The sequence below is a fragment of the Anolis carolinensis genome, chromosome 2 (genome assembly GCF_035594765.1).
Source record: "Anolis carolinensis isolate JA03-04 chromosome 2, rAnoCar3.1.pri, whole genome shotgun sequence".
In the NCBI taxonomy this organism is placed as follows: domain Eukaryota; kingdom Metazoa; phylum Chordata; class Lepidosauria; order Squamata; family Dactyloidae; genus Anolis; species Anolis carolinensis.
Genome location: NC_085842.1, coordinates 298,703,700 through 298,720,241, shown reverse-complemented (window position 1 = coordinate 298,720,241; position 16,542 = coordinate 298,703,700). Strand labels below are relative to the sequence as shown.

The following is a 16,542-nucleotide window of genomic DNA, read 5'->3' as shown; positions in this document are numbered from 1 at the left end:
CTGTTGTCTTTATAGGATCTGTTCAATCAAACACTGTTATTTTGGTATGATATAAAGAGCTTCTGAGGACTCTTCTTTGTTCTGAATTGGCTGCCATGCTTAGATTCAGGACATGTTCACTCAGCTCAAACGTATGGGCTCACAAGTAGGGAAACAAGATTTCTCACAGGAGCTGTGGTTGTGTAGCAGGGAGACTGAACTATGGCTGGGGAATTTCTGGTTCACATCTTACCTCTGCTGCAAACTCACTAGGTGGGCTTCATGCAAGATATGCACAAATGCATACATACAAACATAGAGGGAAGGAAACAGTTTATTGTGTGTAACATGGGATAAAACACTGTCCTACTATTGTAACTGGATGGATTTCTGAAGTAATACATAAGATTACTGCTTTAAATCATAAAGTTGGAAAGGACTGCAAAGGTCATGTTCAACTCCTTGTCAACACAGGAAATCACATGATACAGAATCTCTTTTAGATGGCCTGCTACACAATGCTTAAAAAGTCTTTCAAGGGACACTCTGACACTTTCTCATGCAATCTGTGACCTGAAAATCTTCTCACCATTTAGCATAAAAAATCCCTTTCTTGCAATCTGAATATTTTGATTTGAACCTTATCTTTGGGAGCCATGGTAATATCAGAACAAAGCTCCAAAACTAATTGGCACATTGAAAGTAGCTGCCTTTCAAGCATCCCTTCTCCAGGACAAAACATGTTTAATGCCTTGAAACTATCCTTGCAGGATCTCATCTCCAGGCTGTCTCATCATATCTGTTTTCTTCTTGTTGATGTGTTCCACTGCTACTACTTTCCCTTCTCCTCAGTTAAGAATGTTGGGGAATTCTCCAGTTTAAATGTTTCTTGAGCCATGTTTCTTCTTTGGGTAAACCAAATGGAGGATGAGAGAAGAAGGGTTCAAACACCATGGCCATGATCCAAACATATGTCAACTTTTTGTGTGTATCCAAATGTGATTTTGGTTTGAGGCAACTTCCTAGAAAACAATTTCTGAAATAGAAAAGACACAGAGTTTGTGAGTCTGTTGAAAGTATTAAAGAAATAAACTCATTTCACCTTGAGTCCCCAAGCCATTTTGTGCACTTCTGGTAATTCCATAGTCACTGGAGGGATGCAATTCTAGATTAATTTTCTCTTTGAAAGAAGCAATTAGAAATTTTATTAATTTTTAAAAACATATAATTTGTATAATTTAGAACAATTTAGAACAAATTCTGAGCAAAATTTATCCAATTGTTTTGCACAGAAAAAGCAAAACAACCAAGTGATAATTTTATTTAGCATTTCGTTCCTAATGACAGCAATTTCTGCACAGGAAACAGCCATTTCTGCACAGACAGTAATATTTCTGTACAAAATGTACTGTTTCCTTTGCAGAATAAGTTGTTCAAAACATTTATGTGGCAATTTTGCTGAGAATAAGTTCCAAGCTGTTAAAATTCTTATAACTCCAGAGTTCTTCTTAGATTTCTTGACACTCAAGGGCTTTTTTATTCAACCATTTTCCAAATATTTCCACATTTTCACTCCATCCTGACTCCTGGCCCCTGGCTTATAATTCTATTTCTTAGGATCACTATTTCCCATGACCAACACAGGATGACATATTAAAAGTGTTTAATGTTATAACCTAACATGAATTGAATGGAAATAGTAGAAAACTGGTGAATCAGATGTAACCTATAGGTTACAGTAATTCCTTCCTTTAAATGGTAAGTCACAAAGGAACATGACTAAAACAAAAGGTCATCATATTTAATTTATCTCATAATGGATTGTAAGACCTGTTAGAGTTGTATTATAAAACTAAAAGGAACCCTGCTTACAAAATTATCAAATTCAAGCAAATTTGGGGAAATGCTTAGAAAGGTCAATGCAATTGCATTCAAATTTGAAAAAGATATTGTTTCATTTGTGTAAAAGGAAGGATTTGCTTAAAAGGAAGTTAAAGAGAAAAGGGATGGGAGGGTGTAAATGCCTCCAGGCATCTCAGAAGTCATTAAAATATTACAATTGATGTTTAGAAATGTGCTTAGAAGTTATGTTACATATATTTTAATAGATGCTTAAACTTTGAACCAGTCAAAGAGGATGTTAGCATGGAGAAATAGCAGTGTTAGAAAGACAAGAAGACATCCTACAAAACATATTTTCCAAGTTTCTACCTAAGTGGCTAATGAATCAAAAATGAACAAGAAAGGTTTCTTGAAAAACACAAGGAGCAGGAAACCAATTAGGACCTATAATTCTGACAATAAATGTGTAAATACATTTAGGAGATCACAGAATAGCTAGATAAATTGTTTCATTTACCATACAGACAATGGCAAGAAGAGACCAACATATGAATGCAGCCTGTCAGACCTTAAGATTGTCTGGGTAGTAAGTCTCTTTGAATACAGAGACTTACATCAGAGTGAACACACATTCATTTGCATTGCATGGCTTACCCCTGTTGTCTACTGGATGAAGACAATAAATTCAAAGTCTGGGTCAGGTCAAGGATTTAGAAAGGGTTTGTGTATGTATGTGTGGAATCAGGCAAGATAGCCCTGGTGAGCCCTGTTAACTTGAAAGAGGAGGATTATGTAAACTAAGAATTAACTCAACTTCCTTTGATCTTCTTGGATGCACAGTGAAAACTGGGAAGAATATTCTCTCATGTCTACCTCGAACTGAGGCCTGCTCAGATCGTATTAGCACTAGCAGCCTGTAAGCATTTATTTGCATGTTTCTATCCTTTCTCTTTGTTTGCATTCCCATACCCACTCTTTCCTGTACTACTTTAAACTGTAGCCATTTTTTCTTTCCTCCCTCTTTCCTTCATAAACTCTATAAAAGGCAATGAAGACATAATTTGTAAAGAAAATTACTTAATCATTTTCAAAGAAGATTAAGCGTATTCTTTCTCCGTTGAACCCTGTGGGTGGGTAGTTATAGGACTAGGTGTTGTTCAGCTTCTGCCTTGCCAATTTCATTTTTCTGGTTGTGACATAAATGGCTATTTCTCACATTTCTTAACATGTCTGAGTCCTTGATGTCATGTGCCTTCAAGTCATTTCCTAAATATGGTGACACTATGGCAAATCCATCAGATGATTTTCTTGGCAAGATTTTTTCAGAGGAATCAAAGAATCATAAAATTGGAAAGTTGGAAGAGACCACAAGGACAATTTAATCACACCCCTCTCCACACACAGCCTGCCATCTGGGAACACACAATCAAAGCATCCCTGACACATGGTCATCTAGCCTCTGTTTATATACAGTAGAGTCTCACTTATCCAACATAAACGGGCTGGCAGAACGTTGGATAAGCGAATATGTTGGATAATAAGGAGAGATCAAGGAAAAGTTTGTTAAACATCAAATTAGGTTATGATTTTACCAATTAAGCACCAAAACATCATGTTATACAACAAATTTGTCAGAAAAAGTAGTTCAATACGCAGTAATGCTATGTAGTAATTACTATATTAACAAATTTAGCACCAAAATATCACAATGTATTGAAAACATTGACTACAAAAATGCGTTGGATAATCCAGAACATTGGATAAGCGAATGTTGGATAAGTGAGACTCTACTGAACTTCCAAAGAAGAAGACTCCACCATACTCCATGGAAGTATATTGCATTATTGAATAGCTCTTGCTGTTAGAAAGCTCTTCCTAATATTGAGGTAGAATGTCTTTTCCTGTAGTTTGACTGCTTTTCTGTGTCCTAGAGTGGATCTGACCACTTATTCTGGGGGCAATCTGGAGTGGTAAATGCTAGCATTGATCCTGGAATGATTTAGACCAGCAGAACTCCCAACCTTTGCAGAAGCAGGTGAGAGACCTGACTGCCCAGTGGTGCCAAATCTGGTTTGACTCTGTCAGATGACCACCCTTATCGTCCCTATCCCATTCTTTTCATTGCAGCAGCCAGCAGGCACAGCATGGCTTATGTTGGTCTTTTGCCACCTGAAGTCATTTTGGCTGTGGAGGAAGGGGCATCATTCATCATCTCACTCACTTTCTCCAATCAGCTCGTCACCCACTGACTGCTGAAATGAGGAGAATGAGAGGGGGGCAGTAAGTGTCATCTCTTTTCCCCAGGCCACCCATGCTTGGAGAATACAGAATGGCCAGTTGTGGCCATTTACATTTGTTAAATTGCCAGCAGCATGGGGACCCTGCCAGTAAGGACACTGGATCATTTACTTCAATTGGTAATCCAGACACAACTGTCTGGAATTTTAAATAGTGCCTTTAAACAATTTGACATGGGGTCCTGGGTTGGAGGACAGAAGAATAATGGGACCTATACCATACCCATCCACATTTCATCACTGAAAATTAATGAAGCAGCCTTAGAGTGTGGGGTTTTTAATGGTGATTTTTTTTCTTGTCAGGAGCGACTTGAGAAACTGCAAGTCATTTCTGATGTGAGTGGTCGTCTGCAAGGACGTTGTCCAGGGGATGCCCAAATGTTTTTTGATGCTTTTAACATCCTTGTGGGAGGTTTCTCTCATGTCTCCACATGGAGCTGGAGCTGATAGAGGGAGCTCATCAGTGCTCTCCCCAGCTGAAACAGTGGGATGACATAGGACCTGGAGGGAAAGTTGAAGAATATGCAAAACGACTCCTTCTTCTCATACCTAATGCTAGCCATGTCCATGTTTTACCCCTTGGACTTCAAATTGTCATTTATCTTGCTGAAGAGGAAATGCTTTGGATTGGATTACCTGATTGAACACCAGGCAGGGCTCTTGTATCTGTAGCCATGATGTGGAAGAGGGAATTTCAACAGATGTTGCTTGTCACACAACCAGGTAACAAGTAGCAGCTGCTGAAATTTCCTCTTCTGTGTAAACATTAAAAGGATAGGAGCCCTTTCCAGTTTTTAATACTTTAGCATTAGTTTGGAATATGTTGGGTATGCTGGTTGAGCATATTTTACCTGGAATTCTAAAATCTGAAATACTCCAAAATCCAAAATTGTTCATATGGGCTGCTGATATAAATGACAATTTTGCTTTCTGATGTTTCAATGGATACAAATGTTGTTTTATGCACAAACCTATTTAAATGCTGTATAAAATCACTTTCAGCATATATGTATATAGCATATCTGATGCATAAGTAAATTTTATGTTTAGATTTGGGTCACATCTCCAAGATATCTCATTATGTACATATATACAAATACATGTATTCCAAAATAAAATAAAAATCCCAAACCCATAACATTTCTGGTCCCAAACATTTCAGATGAGGGATTCTCAACCTGTATAACAAATTCTGTATAACTAAAAGTGATTAAATATATTTAAAATATATCACATTATTTTATATTTCATCCCTCAGTTTCTGTTATTAAATTTTTGATGGTTAGTAATCACTACTGATAGTATTTTAAAACACATTTAAGACAGTAATTAGACGTGAGTTCTGAAAATGCACATAATATTGACAGGTAGAATGGCGTGTATAGTCTACATAAAATGGAATTCTTCAGTGTCACCTTTAAGGTCATGAATTTGCCCCAAAACCTTTCCCTGTAATGTTGGGTCCAAGTGTTAAAGACAGAACTCAATGACTATTCCACAAACTCCCAACCAATAACTGTCCCTTGATATATCTTTGTTACTTATCAGGCACTGTTATGACTACTAAAAAGGTCACAGAGGACCTATGGCACCATAAAGGTTATTTTTGTTATTCTAAGGAGGAAGTTTAGACATCTGATATACTACCCAGATAATACAGACACTTGTCCTAATTTTGACAACCAATCTGAATGGTGGCTTGCTCCTGATTTAAACAGGAGAAAAAAGGAAAAGAAAATGCTGTCTTTTATTTTATCTAAAACTATATGAGATTCCCCACCAGCTGTGGTATTGGAAGCTGCCAGTTGAGACTTTACTTTACACTGACCATTAAATGACTGAAAATTCAAATTAGAAATACGAGTTGCAATGATTTTCGTTGTTGCTGCACCATGGGTTAGATGTAAACTATGTTGAAAAAAATGACCATTTTGATACTTGCGTTACATCATTTCCAATACTTTGATAGAAACAAACAAACTAATAAACAAACAAATAATATCAGAACATACAGCAAACAACAGTTCATATAAGTAAAGTAGAGGAAATGGTTTCATTTTTGTGACAGGAGCCTATATAAATGTTTTTGTCTGTGTCATCTTGTAATTATAAAATATTGAGAAATAGTTCAAATGATCTAAAATATTTCACAATTTACCAGTAAAAATAATTAGTTGGACCAGTAACTCGATCCCTTCGTTCCATAAGTGGGGAGGGCAACTTCGTCTCTTCCTTACCTTACCAGGGTTTTCCTGAAAAGATAGATTATTATATAGTCAATCTTCCAGAAGAAATCTGTTACGGATTGCTATATCTCCTACAAATTTAGGTAGAAATCTGTAATAGATTAGCAGGGGATTAAAATTGCAAGGAAGAGAAAAATCGATCCCTTTTTACTGTTTATCCTAAAAAATTGCCCATTCCTCAACATATTTTTTCCATTTTACAACAAGGGCTCAAATTCAGCATTGCCTAGTTATTTATGAATGTGTAACACTAAGTAAGATTTCCTGGCCTGACATCCCCAACCTATTTTTCCAGGCAGCAGCCATACCAAGGGATGGAGATTTGTTCAGCTGGTGAGTGAGGTGCAGTAGGATGACATTTCCATCCGGCCAGTGAATGAAGCTGTTCCAATAAGATGTAGGAGCCCTGTTGTAATTCCTTGTGACAGTCTTGCTTGCTGGTGGGAGAAGCATGGGAAAATCATCTTCCTATGCTCAGGTTGCCAGATAAGCAGGTCTCTGTCTCTTGGTGCAATTGCTGCTTGGTAAAATATATCAGAACATTTACAATAGTGGTCATTGCACCACAATCATGATTACGTAGTGTTAGTGAATACAAAGAAGTTAGAGACTTGTAACTGGGTTATGAATCCATAATCACAATACAGAATGCCAGCCATCAATTGTGGTTTTGCTACATGTGTTTTGTTGCGCCCCTAGTCTGCAGGGACACCTTAAAATCACACTGGAGCCCCAGGCTATAATTATTGTAAGCTGTTTATTGAAGATCATATGTAAGCAATAGCAAATCAAAGTCACTAAAACAGGGTTATAGTCCACAAAGTATGAGGCACGTGGAGAATTTGAAGCAAGGGTCCATAGAATTCCAAACACAAGAATAAACTTCAATCAAGGTAGTCAAAATTAGTCCAAGGAACAGGGTCATGAACTGTAACAAGGCTCAAAGTGCAAGGCTTACAGGACCTTGGCATGAAAATTCAAAGGGACAAGGCATGACAACCCACAAGAACAAGGCATGAAAATCAACAGGAACAAGGCATGTAAATACACAGGAACAAGGCATGAACGTCCAAAGAAAACATGAAACAAGAATCCATGAAGCAAGATCAAACCTCTCAATGAGCAAAGTTACTACCTCTGAGCTCACTCTTAGAAGCGGTTCCTCTTAAAGCTAGAATCAAGGCCCTTCCTGTGGGAAGTTTCTTCAAAACGCTTTCTCATTAGTAACCGTTTGCTCCTTCTCAAAACCTCCCTTTCTTTTCTCTATTGACATACTGCTTTCTTTCTGTCAACCTCATTACTTTTATCAAGACTGGAATGCCCATCTGCCAAGGGATAACTTGACCTTAACTCTCCTAAGGAATGCGGTTCAAACTGCTTGCTTGAAACCATTGTATGCCTGCCCCCAGAATCCTCAGGAACAGCAGGCACAACTAACTCTGGCTGTACAGAAACATCTACCTCTGGTTGTATGGGAATCTTAGGCCCTATACCAGATTCATCTGACAGGTCAGGTGCAGGTACAATCACAGGCTGAACAGGCCCAACCTCAGGCTCATCTGACAGCTTAGATGCAGGCTGGAATACAACATGTTTGACCTTAATGAGCAGTTAGGATCACAGCAATAACATTTGGGATCATAGACTAGAATCATAGAATCATAGAGTTGGAAGAGACCACATGGGCCATCCAGTCCAACCCCTGCCATGCAGGAAAAGCACAAAGTACCCCTGACAGATCCAGTCTCTGTTTAAAAGCTTCCAAGGAAGGAGCTTCCACCACACACCAAGAGAGAGAGTTCTGGAGTATGTATCATATAAGAGCAAGATATTAGCTTTTGTGCAGATGAGAAATAGTACTGATGCTCAAGGAAATTGTCATGACATCTTCAAGAGATGAGTCCACATTATACAGCCTTTTGGGAAGAATTGAAGTTTGGTGTAGGAACAAGATGGAGGAGTATGGATTCCCATCACCTCCTCAGAGGTCAGGGAACTTTCATATTTCATAATTAAAGCAATATGATATATGATTCCACTGTAAATGTCATGAAAGCATCCCACAGGATATTGAAGTTTGTTGTTTGGTGAGGCATTACAGCTCCTTGACTGAGAATTTGAAAGAGCCTTCCTAAAAGGGAAATTCCAGGATTCTATAAATAGAACTACAGGGCTATAATTGTGTAGCATTTAAGGGTTCCTGGTCAACCCTGGTTCTACTGGTTCACGTTTTATGTTTTTTAAAAACAGATGCTAACATAAGTATTTTGAATAAATAATGTTACCTGATGACAACTATATGTATTGCTATTTTCTATGGTCAAAATAATTTTTTTCAGAATGCTTGTGAACTGGAAATAAAGCATTGTTATGATCATTTATACATTTGGAAGATAAAGCAGTATTTTCATCCTTGCCAATAAAATAAAATAAAATCCCCAAATCACCCCTTCTTTCAAACACTCCTCCCTATTCAATAAGTATGCTTCTTTGCATTTAAATCATGGCCACAAAATATTATTTATATACTTGTTTTCCCAGATAAGCTTGAGGTGTTGTTTGGACAAATCTGATTAGAAGACAAAATAAAAACGTCCATCAAGAAATTATGCAAAAGGGGAAGTGGACACACCAGCTGGGTAAATCTATCATACGCTGGCCAAATAAGAAAAAATAGGGCAACAAGCACATTTAATTAGCTGAGTGAATGTCGTTTGCCGAACACTGAAAACCCAACCTCCTTGCTCATATTAAAATGTACCTAATTTTCTGTGGGGGAAAAATAGTCCCATCTGAACAGGCCTGACCACAGTCAATCACACTAAAAGCCACTGGTGCTTAATTTGATTTACCAATATAAAATGCAAATGAGGTGATTAAGTGGAGTGGCAGGCTGTGCTGGGCCTCTTTCAAACCATCAAGTTAAATGCAAGCAGACAGCAAACTGCCTGGGCAAAGAAAATTTTAGCATATTCGTTTGATTAGCGTTACAAAAATTTAATTAGATTGGCTAATTACTTGACAAATTGTTCTACACTAGAGAAAAGGCAGAACATTTTTTATTCGTGGGAGAAGGTGCGGGGTGAGGGTGGGAGGAGGAAGGCTCCTCTGTGTATTTTAGTCCAAATGCTATTTGCCAATTTGCAAAAGCATTATTAATTGAATGGAAGATGCTACAACAGGCCACTAACAATGGGAATGTGTATACTGCGTATAATTAGACCAGGCACACAGGGCTAGATCAGGGTTCCCACTGTGATCTCTCCCATCCAGAAAAATTATACACAATGTTTTCTTGGGGGACAATGTCAAAACTGATTATTGTGAGGTCTCTGGATCTTGCTAAGTAGTATATCCATTAGCAGAAAGTACATGTTATATTTAAGCAAGCTTTTACACCTATATGAACTCTCCTCTTATGAAGCATACCACCCCAATTACATGACACCAAAGCGCAAATAGAAAAACTACACTGCTCAGCTGATATTTTCACATTTTCTATTGCTTAGCAAGTCCCATCAATGTTTTCTGCCAAGACAAATTATTTTTCCAGAGCTGAAGAAACAAGTTGTTGCAAATTTGTCATATTTGACCATTTTGGCACTGCCATGGGATAGTCTCTGCAGCCACAGTATACTGTTAATAATAGCAATAACACTACACTCACTCCCCACATTAGTGTGTTTAACTTATTCATGGATTTGATTTACAAAATCTCTCTAGGATTCCAGTGGATGTGGGCCACAGAGTTGCTGTGGAGGAACTGTAGATCACTAGAGAGGTGTTTTGGTTTTCATGGGACACTCTCTTAAACCCTCATGAAAATGAAGTGTGTGTGGTGGTGGGGGGCGTATTGTATAATAATCCAAACTTGATCATATTTAAATCACTGGCAGAATAATATTTACTAATACACATTTTACTGATTTTAATAGGTATACTTGAGCATGGAAATCTGTATCAAGCCCAATGTATATACAGTAGAGTCTCACTTATCCGAGCCTCACTTATCCAAGCCTCTGGATAAAGCAAGCCATTTTTGTAGTTAATGTTTTCAATATATCGTGATATTTTGGTGCTAAATTCATAAATACAGTAATTACAACATAACATTACTGCGTATTGAACAACTTTTTATGTCTAATTTGTTGTATAACATGAAGTTTTGGTGCTTAATTTGTAAAATCATAACCTAATTTGATGTTTAATAGGCTTTTCCTTAATCCCTCCTTATTATCCAAGTTATTCGCTTATCCAAGCTTCTGCCGGCCCGTTTAGCTTGGATAAGTGAGACTCTACTGTAATCCTAAATTCACTTGTAAATCCCAAATAGAGTATACCCTTGAAACAATGAGACTTATATGTTTCCTTGCCAAGATCCAGTCATCCAGTAAATCTACTTTTTGTGCTTCTTAGTATCCTATATTGCAATCCTATGCATGTATATCTACTTAGATGCATATGAAACTGGATATAACTGGAACCTATAAGGTTGTAGAGAAGTAATTCACATATGTGCTTCTTGAATTGGAAAGTGAAGTTGGCATATTCTGACACATGTGCAGCCTGTCAGGTTCTTGTATGGAGAACACAAATAACCCTGTAAAAGTGGAACATCATGAATAAAAGAATTGGTGAGTGTTTTTTTTCTATTGGTATTACATAAATTTCAAAATATATAACTTCTAAAAATTACATTTTTATCCTCTCTAGAAATTTTAAGCTCTTCCAGCACAACTCTGTGGTTGGCCTCCACTGGAAAGCAATCATTGCATTGTACTGAAGGACCTAGAGATTTTTAGGGAGAACACTAAACCAATGTGAATAATCAAATCTCCAAAAGTCAAAACCATAAATATGGGGTGCTGACTGTATTCTAAGGCATAATGCAAGTACCTCTTGTTCATTTGATTATAGATAATATTCTTCCTGGATTGTACCATGGGTTTTATGATCTGTGGCAATTTTGTTTCCTTACAGAAAAACCAAGCTTCTGGTCCTTATTATATTAAAGAGAAGACTGAATCATAGGAACATCTCACAAGGGAGATACAGAGGGGATAATTAGAATTTCCATGTGTGTGTGATGTGGACAAGTGAGTATCCTGTAGATTACACAAAATCATGAAATATCTGCTAAACTATTGTTTGAAAATAAGCTTTTCCTATTTCACAATTCAGGTTAGTTTGGTTCAGACTCTGGGTCAGAATTTAGATTTCACACATTTCAGCAGCACTGAATGCAAATAGCCACTTCTCCGCTTCTTGGTTTTTCTCTTTTTGTTACACATGCTGCACGAGCTACCATTTCTTTTCATGAGGCTGCATCTGCTTCTGCTGGTTTTCAGCATAAGTAATCAACCTCTAGTGACTCAACCATCATGATAATATAAATAGATACCCACTTTATCTGCTCAAGTGGAAAAAAATAAGGATCATATTGTATAAACATAACACATTGGAGCTAGCAATTAGATACTGCATTTAACTCAGGTTCAAGCAATGGCAGTGGAAGCCATGGGGGATACATGAAACCTGTGTGAACACAACTCCCCTATATTCATGAAGGCATAAAATATTATTTCTCATAATTAGCCATTCTCAACAGCTGGTTCATAATGCCAATTCGTTTAAAAATGTATAACCTAAATGAACATAGAGACACAAAAAGAAGTTTAACATGGAGAGCAAAAATAAAATGTACTATACATTTCCCAGCCATTGTATTTTGTCAGAAAGTCGTGTTATCATTTCAAGTGTTTCTGGACTATGAATGTGTTCTCTCTTAAGACATAGACTGGAAGTGGTATGCTGAAGTGGCAAAGAATGGCAGAGAATATCTGACTGGAAATATACTCCCAAATAATGCAATTTGAACTTCATTATATGATCAGTGTAGACCCATATAGGTCAGTTTAATGCTGTTTTTTAATGTGTCAGAAGTGACTTGAGAAACCTGTGTGTCGCTTCTGGCATGAGAGAATTGGCCGTCTGCAAGGATATTGCCCAGGGGATGCCCAGGGGTTTTTTGTTGTTGATGTTTTTGCCATCCTTGTGGGAGGCTTCTCTCATATGGAACTGGAGCTGATAGAGGGAGCTCATCAGCGCTCTCCCCAGGTTGGATTCGAACCAGCAACCTTCAGGTCAGCAACCCAACCTTCAAGTCATCAGTCCTGCTAGCACAAGGGTTTAACCCACTGCACCACAGGAAAGTTCAAACTGTATTATATGAGTCCACACTGATCGTATAATGCAGTTCAAACTACATTATTTCAGTGTATATCCAGCCTATGCTGTCAACATATTATTGTTTTGTATGATAAAATCATGAAGCCCCCTGTGTATTCAACCATATTAATACTGAATTAGAATCACCAACCCACCCCCCATCCACCCTATAGTTTTCCCTATCAAAGACCTATAATGAGTGGATAGTACAACACAATCCTATGATGGCAATTGCTCAACCAAATGAATGTGGCCCATGCAGTTGTGTGACAATTTTATTTTAGTGTATGATGAAATTATCACAGTTTTCCCATTTTTTCACATAAAAGATGTGAAAATGGAATTTAAAACCTTTGCAAGACAGATAATAGTATTGTACCTCTAGTCTCTTCTAAGTCTCTTCTACGTCTAAATTCTACACCCAAATGTGACCTGTTGTACCAACCTTGTTTTGTTCAGTCTACATATGAGCCACGAAGAAGCAGAATTGGTCTGCAATTTCATATCCCGACTGTCTGGAAAAACTTTGCATACCATGACAATGTATCCAAAGTGAAATGAGAAAAGCTAGGGACTCTTCAGAGAAAGGATATGATCTACTTTTGTTCACATGTAAAGGAGAATTCTTTGTTGACACAAAGGTGGGCAAATGGTCACACTGAACATTATTGGTACTCACTCAGGCATCCAAAATATATTCATGACTTGAAATGGTATATCACGAAAAAAACTCCAAATGCTTTATCCAACTGTGTAACTAATACTTCAGGGAATATGGAGAAAGAAAAGAAGGCAGGTATTTTATCAGGCACCACCATAAGACAGTTGATCATGATTGACAAATGAACTGATGATCATGTTCTATTAGTAACATTGCTCAGGAAGTACTTTGTTGATTCTCATCAGCCTGCTGTCTTTTGTCCTTTACAATTGGTCAATCTAATGCAGCTTTTCTTTGTGACATGTACAAAACCTATTAGCACTTCCCAGTAGTAACACAGTATGAGGCAGCTCTCACAAAATTTTGTATTTGGATGTTACAATTACAAAAGAAATATATTGGAAACAGGCAGAAATGAGATACTGATAAATATAGGACAAGAGATGACACATGAGTGAGCCAGGCTGGGAGAGTGGAGACCTGGTTACTTCTTTTTTTCCTGTCGATTCTGTGTGTATAAGGTTAGAGAGCAGGAAAATAATCATGCAACAAATCAAAACAGCAACAGCAACAAAAAGATGTTGAATTATTTCATTGCTGATCAGAAGAACTGAATTGCACATTCGACAAATCTATGCATTTGAGCTTTTATTGATGTATCACTGAGCATGAACACTAGTGTAGACAATATAGTATTGGGATGTGTGAGACACTTGTCTATATTACTGTAGGGACTATTTTGAATATTGAGACTTCATTTTTATACCATGTCAAATGAATCCATCACCTGTGAATTTGCATATTTATAAAGCCATCTAAATTATTAGCAGCATTCACACTTTACATTGGAGAATTCTCTGAACTTGGTTTATGAAGATGGAAATAAACCACACCTTGTCTTCTCTAACATGGTTGTAAGGAGAAGACTGGAACCTGTTCCATCCACTTTTGAATAAACAGCTTAATCAAAACAGTTGATCCATACTTGCTTCCCCCAAACTGGACAAATTGTGGTTAATCTTTAATATGGGTTGAATCTACATAGCTCAGTGCTATGCAACTCCAGAATTTGTTTGGTGAAGCACTAATGCTCTTTGGCAGAGAAGGTTAAACATTTGGTAAACTACAACTCCTATTGTTCCATAGCATTGAGCCATAGCAGTTAAAGTGGTGTCAAACTGCACTGATTCTACAAAACAGATTAGACGTGTGCACGGTACCAATTTCTTCTGTTTCATACATTATTTTGTTCATTTCGTTTCGTATAAAAAAGGTAAAGGTTTCCCCTGACGTTAAGTCCAGTCATGTCTGACTCTGGGGGTTGGTGCTCATCTCCATTTCTAAGCCGAAGAGCCAGTGTTATCCGTAGACACTTCCAAGGTCATGTGGCCAGCATGACTGTATGGAACGCCATTACCTTCTCGCCGGAACAGTACCTATTGATCTACTCACATTGGCATGTTTTCGAACTGCTAGGTTGGCAGAAGCTGGAGCAACAGCGGGCGCTCACTCCACTCCTGGGATTTGAACCTGGGACCTTTCGGTCTGCAAGTTCAGCAGCTCAGTGCTTTAACACACTTCGCCACCGGGGATAGGAGCCTGAAAAGGGAACCCCCTCCCCCAGAATGAAAATAAGCTCGAAACAAAAGAAAGCAGGAGCAGGTACTGGCTCCTCATCTGATTTTCATGTCAGGCAGCCCCGTGGAGAACTGCTGCATGCTCTTTCCCTCAGTGCCCTGCCTGTTGGTTCAACTGGCTCCTCACCTGCTTCCTGCCTCACCTCACCCACCACAGTTCATCTTCTCTGCAGACTGAGGGGAAAGCATCACAAAAATAGTGTTATCTTAAGCCCTGTCTTTAAACCCAGTTCTTTTTTGCAGACTGAGGGGAAAGTATCACAAAAATAGTGTTATCTTAAGCCCTGTCTTTAAACTCAGGTATCCTCTGCAGAAAGAGGGGAAAGCATCACAGGAGGAGTGGTATCTTTAGTAAGTCTGATGCTTTAATCCAGGTTGTAATGAATGATATAAGGACAAACCATGCAATTGCCAAAAATGATGGGAAGGGGGGAATTCCGCCTCCCATTGCCAGTTAGAGAATAAGTGAAATAGTGGGGCTGGGCACTGGGCTGTGTGTGTGGTGTGTGGAGCATCTTTGCCATTTGGCAGGAAGGAATGGTGTCCTTCCCTGCCTCCCTCCTGCTCCTGCTCCTGGAGAGGTTAGAGGATTGGGCCAGCAGGGGGAAGGAGGGAATGTTTTTAAGGAGATTTTATTATGACTGTTTTTATCGTTGTTTGATGTTTTATTGTTGATTGATCTGTTTTATTGTTTGCGTTTGCTTTTATATTGTTGTTCCGGGCTTGGCCCCATGTAAGCCGCCCCGAGTCCCTTCAGGGAGATGGGGCGTGGTATAAGAATAAAGTTATTATTATTATTATTATTATTATTATTATTATTATTATTATTATTATTTATAGAAAGAAAGAAAAATCCCTAAAAATTGGGGATGATTCAAACCTTACAAACCTGGTGGGCTAAAAGTGATAGACGTGCCTTCCATGTGGGGCAATTTTCACCCCTCAAGCCCTAAAACTGAGGGGAAGGGGAGCCTGGGAAAGCCCGCCCATAGTGGCCAATGGGTCAAAAATTGTCATTTTCTTGGATAGAAAATGAAAACGCCCATTTGGACAGGCACCCATTTTTGAGAGGTGCACGAAAATGAAAACAGGGGGCTTACGAATGAAACAAACAGAAATGGATAGTGATTCTATAAAAATGCACAAAACTAATATAGATGGACCCACAGCTTGAAATGAGCCAACTTTTGTCTGTTGGTTAGGAAGCTGACTTTATCCAACAAATCAGAGTTAAGATTAACCAGCACTTAATTTTTGGACAGAAAGCTTAATAAAAATGGGAACTGCTTCAAAGAAATAAAGGTGCACCATAAAGCACATGCCTGTGTATGCAATGGAGTTGGACGTAGTCCAGCACATATGATGATAAAACAGTCTCTTCATATGCCGGGCTTTGATTTTATATCTAGACAGTGACCGCTGACATTCCTATCACGATTGACTTGTGTTCTGAGAGAGAAACCATTAAAAATGACACCAATGACAGTGTTTTGAATTAATATTCAACCTTTCCCAGTCTTTACCTCTCATCTGTTTCAAGGAGATGGCAAAAATGTCTTAGTTTCAAGGAAGCAAAAACAAATACTACATTAGTACACTAAATTATTACTTTTCAAACCCATCACTTCCTTATTTTGGCAGGCAACAAAGAC

At 38.1% G+C, this 16,542-nt stretch overlaps 1 long non-coding RNA gene across 1 annotated transcript in view; it reads right to left on the bottom strand.

Moving 5' to 3' along the window:
• Positions 1–295: 295 nt before the first annotated feature.
• Positions 296–16,542, bottom strand: part of LOC134296750 (uncharacterized) — an 84,988-nt gene continuing 68,741 nt past the window's right edge. Inside the window, exon 2 of the long non-coding RNA XR_010003600.1 lies at positions 296–1,015. This is a non-coding gene — a long non-coding RNA (uncharacterized LOC134296750). The remainder of the gene's footprint in view (positions 1,016–16,542) is intronic.